Genomic DNA, 20,480 nt, shown 5'->3' on the forward strand with positions numbered 1-20,480 from the left:
TAAAGAATGAATGAGAGAGAGAGAATGTGGGAGAAGGGATGATGGAAGAATTTGTCCGTGAACCTGATTAAATGTGGCTCAAACGCAAGATAATATTAAGGTATCAAGAGCAGAACATTAACATAATCTGAGTTCCGCGATCTGGTCGGGTCCCATTCCTCTGAAGTGAGGAATGAACGGGTGGGGAAATTCCGCCTGGAGTTATATTTGTCTCCAATGAAGATGAGTTCACAGTGAGGATGGAATAGCTGAGTTGGGAGAACACCAGATTGAAGAACCAGGATACAATCCCTGGTTTCATCAGTTTTAATTTGGTGTCTCCATCAGTTTAGGTAGAGAGAATCAGAGGGGAGATTTTCCACTCTTGACCCCATGGGCTGATTTTTAAACTAATGGTGCTGCTCTCGGCAGAGACACCGGAAGCGGGTGTCATCACCACACGAGTGAAATGTGGCCGGCCGACCCCGATCACGGAGCAGCCGACCAATTAATGAAGGGGAGGCGTGGGGCCCATGTAAACAAGGACCAGAGGCAGGGAACGAGGCACTGATGGCACCGGCATCTGACACAACGGCAGGTGCTGGCACCATATTTAAAGGGCTGCCAGACCTGCATTCACTGCTGCCTGCTTTTAAAGGAGTGTCTTCCTGAGAGCCCTCTGCTGTCCCAGGACCCGTTCTGCTGCCTCTGCTGCCCCAGGACCCGTTCTGCTGCCTCTGCTGTCCCAGAACCCGTTCTGCTGCCTCTGATGCCCCAGGTCCCGTTCTGCTGTCCCAGGACCCGTTCTGCTGCCCCAAGACCCGTTCTGCTGCCTCTGATGCCCCAGGACCCGTTCTGCTGTCCCAAGACCCGTTCTGCTGCCTCTGATGCCCCAGGACCCGTTCTGCTGTCCCAAGACCCGTTCTGCTGCCTCTGATGTCCCAAGACCCGTTCTGCTGCCTCTGCTGCTCCAGGACCCGTTCTGCTGTCCCAAGACCCGTTCCTCTGCCTCTGATGCCCCAGGACCCGTTCTGCTGCCTCTGATGCCCCAGGACCCATTCTGCTGCCCCTGCTGCTCCAGGACCCGTTCTGCTGCATCTGCTAACCCAGGACCCATTCTGCTGCCCCAAGACCCGTTCTGCTGCCTCTGATGCCCCAGGACCCGTTCTGCTGCCCCAGGACCCGTTCTGCTGCCTCTGCTGCTCCAGGACCCGTTCTGCTGCCCCAGGACCCGTTCTGCTACCTCTGCTGCCCCAGGACCAGTTCTGCTGCATCTGCTGCCCCAGGACCTGTTCTGCTGCATCTGCTGCTCCAGGACCCGTTCTGCTGTCACTGATGCCCCAGGACCCGTTCTGCTGTCACTGATGCCCCAGGACCCGTTCTACTGTCACTGATGCCCCAGGACCCGTTCTGCTGTCTCTGCTGCCTGATAGGTAAGGAGCTGAATGCGAGCCTGCAGTGACCATGGTCCAATGGTTTGGCGATGCCTTCCTGCAGGTTCGCCTCCAGGTGACAACAGATAGTTGGATGATCCTCTTCCCCAGGGATGGGAGGTGGAGACCTGTCCGCCTGACCAAGCAAAGCTGCTTTGAGATAGTAGGTGAAGTCAGCAGCCGTGGGGTCACCCCCAAGACATGGATCCAGTGCACGAAGTGGGTCAATGACCGGATCCGGGCTGCTCAGGCGCAAACACAAAACACTTTGGACCCTTTGGACATTGCGCATGGCAGAGTGAGAGGGAGTGTTTGGTGGAAAGGGAGTGACCACCCAGTCATGTGTATTGGGGAAGGGCAGCAGGACATGCTGCCTGAGGCTTGGCTGCATCTCGGTGGGAGGTGCACGTCAGTCATTGTATAAACTCACACAGTCCCTCGAGAGGGGCCACATGCAGGAGGAATATGTGTATCCACATCATGGACTGCTGGACTATCACCATCAGAGATATTGGGTTTGTCCCCGCTGGGAGACTAACTTTGTTGATCATAGTGGCTGCAGGAGAAGACAGCCCACAATCGGAAAGAGCGTGTCAAGACTGGCAGTGGATGCCTTATCTCCATGTCCTCATCCCGATGGAGGAGGAGGCCATGGAACAGGCCGGGCAGCAATGCAGCTTCTCCATAGCTGATGGAGAAACAGGGCCACCTACCTAAGAGAGTGAGTGAACATCTCCTGGGGCACAAGGGAGCATCCGCTGCAAAGGAGCCACACTGTTCATCTGTTCACCACTGCATCAATGGAGCTGCACTTTATGGGTGGTTGGAATGTCACGATATGAAGACGCTAACCCTTCAATGTCCCTGTTTGCACATGCAGGCTAGGATGAACGACAAGAGCGAAGAGCTGGAGAGACTGGGGGACAGCCAGACACCTCTGAGGAGGAGGAGGGAGCCTCAGAGGGTGCACCGTCACATCATTCCCCTGCATTCTCCACCAGCACAGAAACCCTCACTCGGTGGGTATCCACTCGCTGTTAGATTTGGGCACACAAGCTGGTGAGCACGTTACAGACAGGCCCGGGCAGCTGACGGAGGCAGTGACAGCCGAGGCCACTGGCAGTTGGAAGTCTGTGGGAGGCCAGGCCCATGCTGAGTCCCAGGCTGATGACGTGCCTCTGGTGTCAACAGCAACACGGGAAATGCTGCAGCTGCAGCAAGAGGTCAGGCAACATCTGGCAGAGTTGCCGGAGGTTATGTGTACCCAAGCTCGTATGATGGAGGAGTCCATCCAGGCCTTGCATGCTGTACTGTCTCCGATGGGGGTGTGTCTGGCTTCCTTCCTTGAGAGATTGGTGACTCTGATGGAGAGCCAGATCCAACCGACCAATCAGTGGCCGCCGGAGATGTGCGCAGACTTGCACTCCATCGCTTTGTCCATGAGATCCATCCAGCGGTGACAAGGTGAGAGGGGGGACGAGGCACCTGAACTCTTCACCAGGTCCACGTCCCTCTCAGGTCAGCAGGGAGGTACAAGTGTGTCTTATAAGGGGGAGGAGCAGCTGGCTGCTACATCTGGGGTCTCCTCTCAGGGTGCTCCTGGTGTGGACAGTAGCTCAAAAGCCCCTCTGCCAGTGACACAAGTTATGCCAGTGCCTGCCTCCATCACCCTCGATGATAGAGGGGGTCCCTGTACCTGTGCAGGTGGTCCTCAGTGTGCCGGGGCCCTCCAGGCCTCAGGCAGCAAGAGGACGGCCACCAATGTCATCCCAAGCCATGGGGCAGCGAGGTCAGCAGCCTGTCTCCATCTCAGCTGACAGAGCAGGGGGAGCACCATGTCGGAGCATGCGGAAAAGATTTCAGAAGAGCACCTAGATTCACTTTGGGTTCACGGTGAATGTGCATTCCAGATGGATAGGGTTGCATTTGGTGCCACACGGAAGAAAGAAATGATGTTCTCTCACTATGTCTCCTTCTTATTGTTGATGCCCTTTGGGACTTCATTTAAACCCTTCCTCCCAAGGGGCTGGAAGTGAGGGACCAAGCCCTGAGTTCACAAAGCTTCGGCCTTGTCACTGTGCGATGTGTACCTGGACGCTGCAGTGCAGAAGGAAGGAGGCGACAACAGGGCTGCTTAAAGCTAAGACTTTTTTGCTGTGGTTCCAGAAGGTGGTAAGGCTCAAAGGAAACTTGAATGTATAAGGGTGTCTCATGTCTCCCTTGTGTGTATCTCATGGCCTCTTTCTTGCTGTTCCCGAGGTTCTTCATCTGGCACTGCTTGGACAGCATCCTCCTCCACATCCTCATCATCAGAGGAGACATCACACTCCACGATATCCTCACGAGTCAACACCTCACCCCTCTGTCATGCCAGATTGTGCTGTGCACAGCAAACCACCAAGATATGCGAGACTCTCGCCGGGACATACTGAAGGGCTCCACTGGATCGATCTAGGCACCTGAATCTCATCTTCAGGAGACCAATGGCCTCCTTGATGGTCGCTCGGGTTGACCCGCAGCAGGTGTTGTAGCTCTCCTCTGCATCCATGCGTGGGTTCCTCACAGACGTCAGTACTCATGTCCTCAGTGGGTAGCCCTTGTCTCCAAGGATCCATCTCTGAAAGCGGATGGGGCCGCGGAAAGGTTCTGGCACCTGGGAGTGCCTTGGTATGCAGGCATTGTGGCTACTTCCCGGGATTTGTGCACACACCTGTAGGATCCATTTGTGATGGTCACAGACCAGTTACACACTGAGCAAGTGGAAGCCCTTCCTGTTGAAGGCTGCTGGCTGGTCTGCAGGAGCCTTGATGGTCACTTGGGTGCAGTCAATGACACCCTACACCTGGGGAAATCCAGTGATGGCCCTGAATCCTGTAGTCCTCTCAGCTTGACTGTTTGGATCGATGTGCACATAGTCACCGGCCCTCCTGAACAGGACATTGATGACCTCCTTGATGCACTGATTCACCACAGACTGTGAGATTCCACACATATCTCCAGTGGATCCCCACAATGATCTGCTGGTGTAGAAGTTCAGTGGCACGGTGACTTTCAGTGACACTGGCATCAGGTGCCCACCAAGTCCCATGGGGCACAGCTGCATCATGGCAGAGAGATCAGTGACGACATCCGTGGAGAGGTGCCGTCTGTGGAGACACTGTCACTCGGACATCTGCAGGTAGTTGAACCTCGGCTGACGTGTTCCTCTGCCTCCTTCTCCAGCCTCCTGTTCGAGGCTGGCCCTCCTGTGGGCCCCCAAGCTGCTGTGGTGTCCCTGCTGGTGCCTGGGCCTCCCTCTCTACTCCTCCTCCTCTTCAATGGGAGCCTCGAATCCAGGGTGAATGAGGCCCATGAGAGGTTGCCCTTCCCTGAGTGCAAGGCCTTCACAGTAAACAACACCCAGTCACAGTTACCTCACTTGTCACCCTCAATGAGGTGGCACTGCCCCAATGGCACCCTGGTGTTGCTCGCCCTGCAGAGCTGGCACATGAGCCCCCACTCCTGACAGTGTTTCCCGATGCCCTTTCCCCCTCCACCCTTGCTGCCAAGTTACGCTGCCTCACCCGATAGCTTCCCAGTGAAGACAACACTCAGCTCCCACCTCCCAGTCACCTCCTTTAACCAGGCGAGGCTCTGAAGCCCCGTGGTTCCCGTGTGCTATTATTTCAATTGGACCCAGTGAATAAAATTGATGACAATTGGACTCATAAATACTTTAAATGCCTTCTTGCCGACTGGATGTGCGAAGTCTGCCCTCCATGTCAGCCGCCGACAGAAAAATCCGGTCCGACGTCTTCCATCCCTAATTTATACACCCCCCTCCCCCTCCCCAGCCTCCATTCCCGTCTCCAACGGTCCCTTAAAATTCTGGCCCATGTCTCGAAGACTAATGGGAGTGAAACTACATCTGCTCCTTAGACTGAACAGGGAGAGCTGCTCTCTCTGTGTTTAAAGTGAATGAATCTGATCTTTACCTTGTCTGACTGGGACGTTCACTGTCTGGAAATGTCTGTTTGAAAATGTTTTCCTGGTATATTAATGCAGCAGAGGAGCAGATGTGAGGTGCTGTTCAACAGAGAGGTTTGGAAGTGGGTGAAGGGGTGGAGTGACGCTGTGAGTGAGAGGCGCAGTGAGCGCCATTCTCAATAAAGTGTCAGGAATAAAGGTCAGAGGAACAGACCAGGCAGGAAACACAGAAAGAGCGAGGAGAAGCTGGTGTGAAAAACAGAGATTAAACAACAGGCTTGTTCAGTTGGAACAAAAACAAGAAATGCTGGAATCACTCAGCAGGTCCGGCAGCATCTGCGGAAAGAGAAGCAGAGTCAACGCTTCGGGTCAGAGACCCTTCCTCGGCTGGTTCCGAGGAAGGGTCACTGACCCGAAGCGTTGACTCTGCTTCTCTTTCCACAGATGCTGCCGGACCTGCTGAGTGATTCCAGCTTTTCTTGTTTTTGTTTCAGTTTTCAACATCCGCAGTATTTTGCTTTGATTTTATGGCTTGTTCAGTTGGTTTGGGTCTGGTGGTTAGAATACCCAGAATCTGGGTTCACTTCCCTTCCAACTCAGCGAATTGGATCAACATTATGTTCATAAAACCATAGAATGATACCCAAAGAAGGAGACCATTTGGTCCATTGTGTCAGTGCTGTCTCTTTGCTTGTGCTATCCAATTAGTCCTGGTGTTCAGCTTTTTCCTGTAATCTGTACATTTTTCCTTCCAGTATTTATCCCTATTGCTTTTCAAAGTTACTGCTGAATCTGCTTTCAAGTCCCGATCAGACAGTGCATTCCAGATCACAACACATCACTGGATAAAAAATCATTCCTCATTTCGCCTCTGGTCTTTTCTCAATCACCTGATAAATACATCCTCTGGTTACTGACCCTTTTGCCACTGGAAACAATTTCTCCTTATTTAACTTATTGAAAACCTTCTTGATGATGTCACATACTAGACTGCCAGTAAAACTGAAGCCCATGGAATAAAAGGGACAATGACAGCATGCATATGAAGTTTGCAGACTGATAGGAACATAGGAGCAGGAGTGCGCCATTCAGCCCGTCGAGCCCACCCTGCCATTCAATATGATGACGACTGATCGTCCACTTCAATGCCTTTTTCCCACATTATCTCCATATCCCCTATGTCATTTGTATTTAGAAATCTGTCAATCTCTGCTTTAAACATACTCAATGACTGAGCTTCCACAGCCCTCTGAGGTAGAGAATTCCAAAGATTCACAACCCACTGAGTAAAGAAATTTCTCCTCATCGCTGTCCTAAGTGGCTTTCCCCTTACGTTGAAATTGTGTCCCCTGGTTCGAGACTCCTCAACCGGGGGAAACATCTTCGCTTCATCTACCTGTCTATCCCTTTAAATATTTTGTATGTTTCAATGAGATCACCTCTCATTCTTCAAAACTCTAGAGAATACAGGCCCAGTTTCCCAATCTCTCTTCATTTGACAGTCCCGCCATCCCGGGAACAAGTCTGGTGAACCTTCGTTGCACTCCCTCTGTGGCAATGATATCCCTCCTAAGGTAAGGGGAACAAAACTTCACACAGTATTCCCAAGTGCAGTCCAACCAAGGTTATATACAATTGAAGCAAGACTTCACTACTCCTGTACTCAAATCCTCTTGTGATAGAGGCTAACATATCATTAGCCTTCCTAATTGCTTGCTGCACCTGCATGTTAGCTTTCAGTCACTTATAGACAAGGACACCCAGGCCCCTTTGTACATTCACACTCTTACCATTTAACAAATAATCTGCACATCTGTTTCTCCTACCAAAGTGGATAACCTCACGTTTTTACACATTATATTTCATGTGCCACTTTCTTGTCCACTCACTAAGTCTGTCCAAATTCCCTTGAAGCCGCTTTGCATCTTCCTCACAACTCACATTCCCACCTAGTTTTGTGTCATCTGCAAACTTGGAAATACTACATTTGGTCCCCACATCCAAATCATGTGAACAGCTGGGTCACAGTGTGGTGGTGAACAGTTGTATTTCTGTCTGGAGGAAGGTTTACAGTGGGTTCCCCATTGTTCCTCATAACTTCAGTTGTGTGCAGAGACTGGAAAAGCTGGGGTTGTGCTCCTTGGAGCAGAGCAAGTTCAGAACAACTTTGACAGAGTTAGAATCAAGGAATCAAATGGTTACAGTACAGGAGACCATTCAGTCCATCATGTCCATGACAGCTCTTTGCAAGAGCAGATCAGCTAATTCCACTCATCTGCCCTTTCATTGTAGCCCTGCAAATTTTCTCTATTCAGGTGTTTATCCAATTCCCTTTTGAAAGCCACGATTGAATCTGCCTCGAGCACACTCTCAGGCAGTATATTCCAGATCCGAACCACTCACTCTGTCCCACACCCCTGGTACCATTGCAGAAAATCTTTTCTGTTCATTTCATCCCTCATAAATAATTGAAATGAAATGTTTATTAGGAAATGCACAACATAAAAAGGAGAGAGAAATAAATGCTGAGCAAAATAGAAGTCAATGTTTGGAAGGTAAAAAGAGCAAAAGATGTAACTTTTATTCTGGATGAGTGAGAGGAATAGATCACACTTTGGGGCTTTTGTAAGAGGATTTACTGATAAACCTGGGATTTGAGAGGAAGCTGGTTCATGGTTTACAGAACAAATTCAGCCCCTGGGGTGGAGCCAACAGCTGCACCGTCCAATAACAGACAGGACGGGGACACTGTCTCAGGCCTGGTGAGCTCAGTCGATGAAAGCATGAAACTCTGAATCTCAAGTTTTCTAGTTTGAGCCCACGGTGGGTGTTTTCTATTTCCTTTTTGGGCTGATTTTACAGGCGTTATCCAGCTCTGAATTCCTCGGCAGAGAGTTCAAGGAGTGTTTGAAATGAGATTCAACAACAGTATGAGAAAGTCTCTCCTTGATTCAGGACTCTTACCTCTCTGCAGCATCTCACTGCTGAAGATTGAACTTTTTCTCATTTCATTCTCAGCTCAGGGTCAGTGTGGACCAATGGGACTTCTGGCTGTCTCCCACTTCACAATCCATCAGTGCTGAGAAAGCAATGGGGAATATTACTCACATGTTACAATGTTTTATAAATACTTGAATGTATTTCACACTGTGTCGAACAGTGTGAATCTCCCCTGGTATATCAGCTGACCAACACTTCAACAGAACATTCACATAATGTGAGCTCTGAGATCTGTTCAGATCCCATTCCCAAGACCTGGAAAGTGGTTTTGGGCTGGATCACTCTTTTTCAGCTGGCACAGACACGATTGCTAAATGGTCTCATTCTGAGCCATACATTTTCTCCATTTTCGATGTTCTATGAAGTGAGGTGTGATTGGGAGGGGCAATTCCACCAGGGTTATATTTTCTACCAAAACAATGACACAAGGGATACTTCACATTTTTATTCATTCATTCATGCGATGTGGGCATCGCTGGCCAGGCCAGCATTTATTGCCCATCCCTAATTGCCCATGAGAAGGTGGTGCCTTCTTGAACCGCTGCAGTCCATGTGGGATAGGTACACCCACAGTGCTGTGAGGAAGGGAGTTCCAGGATTTTGACCCAGCGACAGTGAAGGAACGGCGATATAGTTCCAAGTCAGGATGGTGTGTGGCTTGGAGGGGAACTTGCAGGTGGTGGTATCCCCTGCATTTGCTGCCCTTGCCCTTCTCGGTGGTAAAGGTCGCTGGGTTTGGAAGGTGCTGTCTAAGGAGTCTTGGTGCATTGCTGCAGTGCATCTTGTAGACGGTACACACTGCTGCCACTGTGTGCCGATGGTGGAGGGAGTGAATGTTTGTAGATGGGGTGCCAATCAAGTGGGCTGCTTTGTCCTGGACGGTGTTGAGATTCTTGAGTTGGAATTGCACCCATCCAGGCAAGTGGAGAGTATTCCTTCACACTCTTGACTTGTGAATTGCAGATGGTGGACAGGCTTTGGGGAGTCAGGAGTCATGGATGAGTGAGAGGAATATATCACACTTTGGGGCTTTTGTAAGAGGATTTATTGATAAACCTGGGATTTGAGAGGAAGCTGCTTCATGGTTTACAGAACAAATTCAGCCCCTGGGGTGGAGCCAACAGCTGCACTGTAATTACTCGCCTCAGGATTCCAAGCCTCTGACCTGCTCTTGTAGTCACGTTATTTGTATGGCTACCCATGGTAACCCCCATGATGTTGATGGTGGGGGATTCAGTGATTGTAATGCTATTGAATGTCAAGGGGAGATGGTTAGATTCTCTCTTGGTGGAGATGGTCATTGCCTGGCACTTGTGTGGTGCGAATGTTACTTGCCACTTATCATCCCAAGCCTGTGAGACTGAAATAGCTCAGTTGGGAGTGTGTTAGACCGAAGATCCCTGGTTCAATCTGGGGTTTTGGCAGTTTTCCTTTATTCTGCATCGCCTTTTGGTTTTGACTCTTGAGCTGCACAATTTACACTGAAATTATTTACCCAACTCTGAAGGTTGGATTGGAATAGAGAGATATCAAGGATGGGAAATATTTACATTGTCAGCTTTAGCTTATTCTCTATCTCCTTGTGTCCTTTTCCCCAGTTTTTGAATCTTTTGGGGCCGGGAGAACATTTGATTTGCTGCATATGTCCCAAACTGAAGCCTTTTCCACATCTCTGGGCGGTCAGACCTGCTCTGTCTGTTTTTGCTGCTCGTGACCATTAACGAGAACAGGCCACGAGTTCAATGTTGATCAGCAAACGGAAGATAATTGGAAAGAATTCTGTGTTACTCCAGACCAGTGACAAAGATGCAATGGATGTTATTCAAAATAAATTCCCTTTGACATTTTATGTAAACTTGTTTGCATCTAAAAGTTGGATTTTAAGTGTTACAAAAATGTGTCAAATTATTGACTGACCATGTGACAGCGCACATTGTTGATCAAATCCACAGCCTTGTTGTTATCAACACTGCGTCCTAACCAACTGAACTAAGCGGCCTATAGACAGAGCCAGGTATGGGTTTGAGCCGCACACTGTGCGGTTTGTGTTTTATTTCTCACACTGGGTGACAGAGCGATTGTACAAACAATGGACACATCACATCCCTGAAACATTGTTCTGATATAAAACAGTGTGAAATAAGAACTGAGCATGGAAATGGTACGGAACCAGGAATCAGGACTTTAATCCATTGAAGTTGATCTTGAAATTCTACCATTCACTGAACATTCCAATGGATCGAACTCTCTTCTGATATCAAATCCAGGAACTTGAGCTGCTGTAAAACATAACTGAGCCTGACGTGATTCGAACACACAACCTTCGGATCTGGAGTCAGACGCACTACCGTTGCGCCACCATCTCACAGCTAAAGCAAAGTCTTCCATTCCTGGCAGATTTACTTCTTGTTTAGATTCAGTGATTTAAATTAATTCAATCCTCATCTGACCTCCGCTCTGCAAAGGCCTGCCACCCGACCTGAACCCGACGGGACCCGTGTCGGGTTCGGGTCGTGTCGGGTCGCTCTTCCGGGTCTGGCTTTCGGGCTCGGGTCAGGTCGGGTCAGGTTCGGGTCGGGCTGGGTCCAGGTCGGGCTGAGTCCGTGTCCGACACACACAGTAAGTATTACATTTAACTCTGCTGGGAAGTTGAGTTTAATAAGTGTCAAAAGTTGAAAAGCCAACCTAAGCTGGGAGTCCGGGTCATCAAGGAGGGAAACTCTGAGTCTGCTCAGTGAGCAAGTGAGCATCTCTATGACGTCATTGCGCTCATGCTGTAGCTTCCTGTCGATTCGGAATCGGGAGGTAGATAAAGTGAACATTCCGGTGGTCGGGTAAGGTTCGGGTTAGTTTGGGCGTGGGAATAAATGGAGATACTCGGGCCGGGTCGGGCTCGGGTCCAATGTGGTTCTGTCGGGTTTGGGTCGGGTATTTTTTCCTGACCTGAGCAGGCCTTTCCCGCTCTGTCAGTTCAGTGCTGTATTTAAACTATTACTTGGAGTTCTGTTTTACAGGGTCTCGGCTGTTTAAGTTTTTCCCAGACCCACTACTCTGATTAATCAGACATTTTGCTGCTAACTGCTGCTGCTACAATTGAAATGTAAAAAAGAATTTCCAGTGACCTGCAACCAATGGACAAATACATTTCAGAAAGTTAAAGCTCATTCGCCAATCCACAAATGTGTCTTTCTGCTTATATTTATAAACAACTCCTTCTCTCCACTATGAGAACTATACAATCACTCCAGTTATTTGAAAGTTAGTATAAGATGTTCCAGTTCATCAATTTTAAAACTGCAGCAGGTATTTTCCAGAAAACTTCTCTGTTGGAACCTCAGTCCCATTTAGATTGAAAGTGGACAATTAATGTATTCACTTGTTCATTGTGGACAGGTGTCTGACTTAGAATAACTCTCATTAACTTTCAATGAGGTGGCAGTATTTCTGTGCTCCCATTTTACACAGTCTGTCCTGTTCATGCACCATGTTTTTATTCTCCTCTCCCATTCTCCACAGGATACAGATTACAAGCATCATCACTCTAGCTGTTGAAAAGCCTTGGAAGAATCTGGTCACACAGGTATTGAAACATTCATTTTCTGCTATTTTACAAGTTGGTTGCTTTAAACACAGTACAATGTGCAATCATCTTGAAAAGAGATTCTCTTTAATATCCAAAACAAACTGAATTACAAACCTGACAGACAAACACAGGAGAACAAGTGACTAGTGAACACAAACCTCATGGTGCTCATTTTCAGATTTATTGCAGTCATCTTCCAAAACAAGTGAAAGAATATTCCAGTGAAATGATTTGGAAAGTAGGTGTGACTTTTGTTGGTGCCTTTCTTTGCTCTGTTGGTGAAACTTTCTTGCACCTGACTCCTGTTCATGTCTCTGTTTCCTCTATTGAATGAGGAAGGAGGTATTTGATCAGAAATCAACTGGATTGTGTACCTTTGAGAGGGGATTTCTGCACCATCAGGGCTGGAAACAGGAGTGAGTGAAAGACAATGTGTGGAGTTTGATTTTGTACAGAGGGAGAGCAAATCTAACAGGACTGTGAGATATTGGCCTGGATTCTACAGCCCCAATAGTGGTGAACTCTGAGACTTTCACTGCTATTGAGGGTCTGAACAGCACTGCAACTGCCGGTACATGCACACACTAACACCAGCATCTGGAAGTTGTGGTGGTGAGAAATGTGCTTAGAAGGAGCCTCTGATCATAATCGCACCAGCCCACTCTTTAAAGTGACAGGGACCTGTAGTTCAGCACTTTGGGCTCATTGCCCACAATGTACCCTGATTTTTACCTGGGTTGGATTAAAGCCGGTACCAACAGGCTCAGGGCTGCTCGGGAAGGACTTTTCTGTTGACACAACTGCTCCACTATTCCAGGAAGACACCGGCAGCAGCAGGGTTCAACTCTCAGAAAGGAGTTCAGACATTTTAAATGTTGTATTTTATTTCATAATTGTATGTAAGTTTTTAGCATGGCCTGATCAGAGTTCTTAAATTTACATCTGACTTTTTATTAACAAGATTGAAGTGCTTTTAAAAGATCTCGAAATGTATATGACTTTTTATCAAGATTTACTTGGCTTCTTTGTAAAGACTCGAGGAAGATTGAAGTGACTTTTAAAAACTACATCTTATCCTTTAAAATCCTGCTTCCATGCAGATGACATTGGAAGATGACTTCAGAATAACTTAGACTATCTTTCTAACAGGTACTGCAACAGCTTAAGTCCTACTTTCTGCAAAAGCTGGTGAATTACCTTCCGGGAGCGGAGAGGAGCGGAGCGGAGCAGACCTATATGGACCGATATGAGGAGAACGCCGAGAGCGGAGCCTATAAATCCAATCCGAGGATCGAGGCCCAGTCTCTTCCCTTCCAGGAGTGGAGTGGAGCTCTTCCAGTGTGCTGGAGTTTTGAAAGAAAAGAAGCCAAATGTGATGTCAGAGGAGAACTGCAAGGTGATTGGTTGGTGAGTCACTGCTGTTAGTGTATTTAAATATCTTAAAGAAAAGGGCAAAGTTTTTTAGTTGAAAAAAAACCTCTACTGATAAGGTGAGTACTACTAAAGTGTTTTTTTATTCAGTGTAGCTTATGAAGGACTTTAGATTGTCGTGGGTAGAACAAGGCCCCTAGTGTCATTAGTATTTTTTAATTAAGGGAGTAACTAATTAATCTAAGGGTAAGTCATGGCAGGAGAGCTCAGCCCCGTGATATGCTCCTCCTGCGCTATGTGGGGATTCAGGAAGCCTCCCAGTCTCCATGACGACCATGTGTGCAGGAAGTGTATCCAGCTGCAGCTACTGGCTACTCGCATTATGGAGCAGGAACTGCGGGTGGTTTCACTGTGGAGCGTCCGCGAAGCTGAGGTCGTCATGGATAGCATGTTTAGTGAGGTGGTCGCACCGCAGGTAATGGATGCACAGGCAGAAAAGGGATGGGTGACCACCAGATGGAATAGTAGGAGCAGGCAGGTAGTGCAGGAGTCCCCTGTGGCCATCCCCCTCTCAAACAGATACACCGCTTTGGTTACTGTTGGGGGGAAGACCTCCCAGGTGAAAAGAGCAACAGCGCGGTCCGTGGCACCACGGAGGGCTCTGCTGCACAGCAGGGGAGGAAAAGGGGTGGAAGAGCTATTGTGATAGGGGATTCTATCATAAGGGGTGCTGATAGGCGTCTTTGTGGCCGCAAACGAGACTCCAGGATGGTATGTTGCCTCCCTAATACAAGGATCAAGGATGTTTCCGAGCAGCTGCCGGAAATTCTGAAAGGGGAGGGTGTGCAGCCAGAGATCGTGGTCCATATTGGTACGAACGACATAGGCAGGAAGAGAGATGAGGTTCTGCAAAGTGAATATAGGGAGTTAGGCAGAAGGTTAAAGAGCAGGAACTCGAGGGTTGTAATCTCAGGATTACTCCCTGTGACACGTGCTAGTGCGGGTAGGAATAGGAGGATTAGGCAAATGAATGCGTTGCTGAAGACTGGCGAAGGCGGGAGGGCTTCAGGTACTTGGATCATTGGGATCTCTTCTGGTGCAGAGGTGACCTGTACAAGAGGGACGGGTTGCATCTGAACTGGAAGGGGACCAATAATCTTGTAGGGAGATTTTATAGTAATACACGGGAGGGTTTAAACTAGTCTTGCAGCGGGGGTGGAACCCAAAGTAGTAGTCTCTCCGATGAGATAGTTGAGGCAAATGGAGAGGTTAAAGCAAGCAAGTCCAGTCGGCAGGCCAGGCAGGGGCAGGACAGGGAACGTGGAAGGTCTGGTAGGCTAAACTGCATTTACTTTAATGCAAGTATCCTTACAGGTAAGGCAGATTAACTCAGAGCATGGATCAGTACATGGGATTGTGATATTGTAGCTATTGCGGAAACGTGGTTGAGGGATGGGCAGGACTGGCCACTCAATGTTCCGGGGTACCGATCCTTCCGGCGTGACAGAGGTGGAGGTAAGAGAGGAGGGGGAGTTGCACTATTGATTAGGGAGGACATCACGGCAGTACTTAGAGAGGATATCCCGGGGTGAATGTCCAGTGAGGCCATACTGGTAGAACTTAGAAATAATAAAAGGGTGATCCCTTTGATGGGATTATACTATAGGCCCCCCAATAGTCAGAGGGAAGTGGAGGAGCATATATGTAGGGAAATCACAGATAGGTATAGGAATTATAGGGTTGTAATAGTAGGTGATTTTAACTTCCCTAAGATTGACTGGGACTGCCTTCGTGCAAAGGGATCAGATGGGGAAGAATTTGTTAAGTGAATCCAGGATAGTTTTCTGAAGCAGTACGTGGATGGCCCGACTAGAGAAGGGGCTACACTCGACCTCCTCTTAGGAAATTAGGATGGGCAGGTGGTTGATGTGTCATTGGGGGAGCACTTTGGGACCAGTGACCATAACTCTATTAGCTTCAAGATAGTTATGAAAAAGAATAGGACTGGTCCTCAGGTTGAAGTCCTAAATTGGGGGAAGGCTAATTTCCATGGCATCAGACAGGAACTCTCAAAAGTTGAATGGGAGAGGCTGTTTACAGGTAAAGGGACGTCTGGCAAGTGGGAGGCTTTTAAAAGTGAGATAGGAAGAGTTCAGGGCCAGCATGTTCCTGTTAGATGGAAGGGCAAGGCTGGCAAGTTTAGGGAACCTTGGTTGACGAGGGATATTGAGGGTCTGGTCAGGACAAAGAAGGAGGCATACGTCAAGTATAGGCAGCTGGGATCGAGCGAGTCCCTCGAGACCTATAGGGGATGTAGGAGAACACTTAAGAAGGAAATTAGGAGGGCGAAAAGGGGCCATGAGATTTCCCTGGCAGATAAGATAAAGGAGAATCCTAAAAGATTCTATAAGTATATTAAGAGTAAAAGGGTAGCTAGGGAGAGAGTAGGTCCCCTTAAGGATCAGTGTTGCAATCTATGTGTGAAGCCACGCGAAATGGGCGAGGTCTTCAATGAATATTGCTCGTCTGTATTTACCGTGGAGAAGGTCATGGAAGCTAGTGAGTTCAAAGGAGGGAACAGCGATATCCTGCAGCATATCAACATTACAAAGGAGGAGGTGTTGGAGGTTTTGAAGCGCATTAAGGTGGATAAATCCCCAGGGCCTGATCAGATGTATCCGAGGATGCTATGGGAAGCAAGGGAGGAGATTGCTGGGGCGCTGGCAGAGATTTTTGTATCATCGTTAGCCACGGGTGGAGTACCGGAAGACTGGAGGATAGCTAATTTGTTAATTAATAAATTAAATAACAAATCATGTCGCCTCTTTCTCTTCTAAACTCTGGCGGAGACAAGCCTAGCTTGTCCAATCTTTCCTCGTAAGACAGCCCACCCATTCCATGTATTAGTCTAGTAAACTTTCTCTGTGCTACCTCCAATGCATTTACATCCTTCCGCAAATAAGGAGACCAGTACAGTACTCAGTACTGCAGAAGAGGTCTCACCAATGTCCAGTATAGCTGAAGCATAACCTCCCTACTATTGTATTCAATTCCCATGGTGATAAATGATAACATTCTATTAGCTTTCCTAATTAAGTGCTGGACCTGCATACTAACCTTTTGCAATTCATGCCCTCGGACACCCAGATCCCTCTGCATCTCAGAGCTCTGCAATCTCTCACCATTTAGAAAAGATGCTTTTTTATTCTTCCTGCCATAGTGGACAATTTCCGACTTTCCCACATTATACTCCATTTGCCAGGTCTTTGCCCAATCACTTAACCTATCTATATCCCTTTGTAGCCCCCTTATGTCCTCTTCACAACCTACTTTCCTACCTATCTTTGTGATCAGCAAATTTAGCAACAATACCTTCGGTCCCTTCATCTAAGTCATTTATATAAATTGTAAAAAGTTGAGGCCCCAGCACAGATCCCTGTGGCACACCACTCGTTACTTCTTGCCAACCAGAAAATGACCCATTTATGCTGACTCTCTGTTTCCTGTCAGCTAGCCAATCTTCTATCCATGCCAATATGTTACCCCCGACACCATGAGCTTTTATTTTCTGCAATAACCTTTGATATGGCACCTTATGCTTCTGGAAATCGAAATACAATACATCCACTGGTTCCCCTTTATCCACAGCACACGTAACTCCCTCAAAGAACTCCAATAAATTGGTTAAACATGATTTCCCTTTCAAAAGACCATGTTGACTCTGCCTGATTACCTTAATTTTTTCTAAATGCCCTGCTATAACATCCTCTGTAATAGCTCCAAACATTTTCCCGAAGACAAATGTTAAGCGAACTGGCCTGTCGTTTCCTGCTTTCTGTCTCCCTCCCTTTTTGAATAAATGAGTTACATTCACTCCTTTCCATTCTAACGGAACCTTCCCGAATCTAGGGAATTTTGGAATATTAAAACCAGCGCATCAACTATGTCACTAGCCAATTCTGGACCTGGCGACTTGTCAACCCGCAGCTCCAACAATTTGTTTAGTACCACTTCCCTGGTGATTGTAATTTTCTTGAGTTCCTCCATCCCTTCAATTTCCTGATATACGGCTAATACTGGGATGTTATTTGTATCCTCAATAGTGAAGACCGATGCAAAGTATCTGTACAATTCATCTGCCATCTCTTAATTATCCATTATTAATTCCCCAGACACACTTTCTATCGGACCAACAGTCGCTTTGTTAACTCTTTTCTTTTTAAAATATCTATCGAAACTCTTACTAGTTGTCTTGAAATTTCTTGCGAGCTTTCTCTCATACTCTAATTTTACCTTCCTTATCAATATTTTAGTCATTCTTTGCTGTTTTTTTTATATTCTGTCCAATCTTCTGACCTGCCTCCCACCTTTGCACAATTATAGGCTTTTTCTTTAAGTTTGATAGTATCTTTAACTGTTTTCGTGAACCATGGATGGTGAGTCCCACCTTTGGAACTTTTCTTTCTCGTTGAAATGTATCTGTTCTGTGTATTCTGAAATATCCCCGTAAATGTCTGCCACTGCATCTCTATTGACTTATCCCTTAACCTAATTTGCCAGTTCACTTTAGCTAGCTCTGCTTTCATGACCTTATAATTGCCCTTATTTAAATTTAAAATACTAGTCTGGGACCCACTCTCCTCTCCCTCAAACTGAATGTAAAATTCAATCATATTATAATCGCTACTACTTAGGGGCACCTGAACTATGAGGTCATTAATTAATCCTATCTCGTTGCACAATGCCAGGTCTAGTATAGCCTGCTCTCTGGTTGGCTCCAGAATGTATTGTTCCAAGAAATTATCCCCAAAACATTCTATGTACTCCTCATCTAGGCTACCTCTGCCCATCTGAATTTTCCAGTCTGTATGTAGATTAAAATCCCCCATAATTATCACAGTACCTTTCTGACAAGCTGCCATTATTTCTTCCTTCATATCCCATCCGACAGTGTGGTTAATGTTAGGTGGCCTGTACACCACCCCCACAAGTGACTTCTTGCCTTTATGATTTCTCATTTGTACCCAAACTGCTTCTACATCGTGATCTCCTGAACTTAGGTCATCCCTCTCTATTACGCTAATACCATTATTAATTAACAGAGCTACCCCACCACCTTTTCCTCGCTTCCTGTCCTTCCAAAATGCCATGTCACCTCCAATATTCACATCCCAATCTATGTCGCCCTGCAGCCATGTCTCTGGAATGACTATCAGATCGTACTTATTTATTCTATTTGTGCTCTCAGTTCATCTGTTTTGTTTCGAATGCTCCATGCATTCAGATACAGAGCATTTAGTTTTGTCCTTTTATTATTTTTGTCACCTCTAGCCTTATCTGTCGATTTACTCTTAGATTTGTACATTCTGTCCCTTCCTGTCACAGTCTGTTTATCATTTCCCATATTTATACCTTTCTCTCTTGCCTTGTCTCTCCTCCTTGATTCACCATATCTTCCCAAATTTGATCCCTTGCCCCCACTATTCAGTTTACAACCGTCTCTACTTCTCTAGTTATTTGCCTCGCTAGAACACCAGCACCAGCACGGTTCAGGTGTAGACCGTCCCAACGGTACAGCCACCACTTTCCCCAGTACTGGTGCCAATGCCCCACGAACCAGAACCCACAACTGCCACACCAGTCTTTCAGCCGCACATTACTTTCTCTAATCTTATTTGTCCGATGCCAATTTGCACATGGCTCAGGTAATAATCCAGAGATGATTAACTTTGAGGTTCTGCTTCTTAATTTGCTGCCTAGTTCCTCATACTGACTTTGCAGAACCTCTATCCTTGTCCTGCCTATGTCGTTGGTACCGACATGGACCACGACGACTGGATCCTCCCCCTCCCATTGTATGTTTCACTCCAGCCCTGAGCAGATGTCCTGAATCCTGGCACCGGCAGGCAACACAGCCGTCTGGATTCTTGCTCTTTGCTGCAGAGAACAGAGTCAATCCACCTTACTATACTGTCCCCTACTACCACTACATTCCTTTTTTCTCCCTCTTTGAGCCGCTAACACTTACTGCAGACGTGTTTGCCCTGGATCACACTGGCATCCAGGAACTCCCACATGCTGCAGCTGTGACACATCACCTGTCCTGTCATCCTTAACGTGTTTCAATTAACTACTTAAATATTTTATTCAATTATTCATTTTACTGTATATTTTATTAAACTTACCACTAGTTTGTTTACTATTTGAAACGTTAGGACTAAAATGGACCTTAATCACTGAACGGATGTGCATCAAGCAGGTCGGTTCTTCCAAACCAATCAACTACCTGCTTGCCTGTGATGTCACAGCTTACCAGATCCTCACCAAACAGCTCCTTCCACTGCACCGAAGAAAGAACCAAATCCTGTCTGCTCACCCCAGCAGCTCTCTGTTTCCCTGCTCTCACTCTCCATTGTGACGTCACTGCTCGATTTTTTTTCCCCTGCTCTGCTCCTCTCTCTCTCCGAGTCTGTGCTTTTGACGCATTTCTTCATTTGTTGTTCCGTTGTGCTCCTCTGTTTCTGGTCCAAAATCTGACTCTGGTGGGACTTGAACCCACAACCTTTGAATATCTTCTTAATCAGTATTTAGAAGTCCAACACACTATTCATTGCGCCACAGAGCCTCACACATTTTTATCTACATCACTAAGGCCTTTGATCTTGTCAGCAGAGACGGCCTCTTCAAACTGCGATGGAACATCGGCTGCCCTCCTGACCTCTTAGGCATCATCTCTTCTTTCCACGAGAACATGCACAGTTCCATCAGTTGCAATGGAGCAACATCAGATGCTTTCAAGATCAGCAGTGGGGTAAAGCAGGGCTGCACGCTGGCGCCAACTCTCTTAGGAACAGAGGAACATAGGAGTAAGCCATTCAGCCCGTCGATCCTGCTCTGCCATTCAATTCGATCATGGCTGATCACCTACCTCAAAGCCCCTTTCCCGTGCTATCCCCATATCCCTTGATGTCATGAGTATCAAGATTTCTATCAATTTCTGTCTTGAACATGCTCAATGATTGAGCTGCCACAGCCCTCTGGGGCACAGTATTCCAATGATTCACCACCGTCTGAGTGAAGAAATTCCACCCATCTCACTTTTAAATGGCCTACTCCTTATTCTGAGACGATGTCCTTTGGTTTTAGAC

General features: G+C 47.3%; 1 non-coding gene across 1 annotated transcript; it reads right to left on the reverse strand.

Annotated features, from left to right (window-relative positions):
• Window positions 1-19,866: 19,866 nt before the first annotated feature.
• On the reverse strand, window positions 19,867-19,957 carry trnar-ucu (transfer RNA arginine (anticodon UCU)). Its single transcript is given in 2 exon segments — window positions 19,867-19,902; window positions 19,921-19,957. It is a non-coding gene; the product is annotated as a tRNA-Arg (tRNA).
• Window positions 19,958-20,480: the final 523 nt, after the last annotated feature.

The sequence above is a fragment of the Heterodontus francisci genome, unplaced genomic scaffold, assembly GCF_036365525.1.
Source record: "Heterodontus francisci isolate sHetFra1 unplaced genomic scaffold, sHetFra1.hap1 HAP1_SCAFFOLD_59, whole genome shotgun sequence".
NCBI lineage: Eukaryota > Metazoa > Chordata > Chondrichthyes > Heterodontiformes > Heterodontidae > Heterodontus > Heterodontus francisci.